The sequence below is a fragment of the Fulmarus glacialis genome, unplaced genomic scaffold (assembly GCF_000690835.1).
Source record: "Fulmarus glacialis isolate BGI_N327 unplaced genomic scaffold, ASM69083v1 scaffold20184, whole genome shotgun sequence".
Taxonomy (NCBI): domain Eukaryota; kingdom Metazoa; phylum Chordata; class Aves; order Procellariiformes; family Procellariidae; genus Fulmarus; species Fulmarus glacialis.
Window position 1 is genome coordinate 1 of NW_009207655.1, and position 200 is coordinate 200.

A 200-nucleotide genomic window follows, 5' to 3' on the forward strand; every position below is an offset into this window, starting at 1 on the left:
CCCTCCTCCCAGCTGATGAGGCCACCAGGCACCTGCCCCGCGCCAGGGTGATCCCCGCTCCCTCTGCCCCCCTTGGGCATGGCCTCGGCCCCACTGGCCACCCCCCACCTCCCAGAGCTCCAAAGGGGCATCCTGCTCCAGCCAGGGGGACGTGCCCCTGTCCCGCAGCTGGCCAGGGACATGGGGCAGCCAGCCCCTGC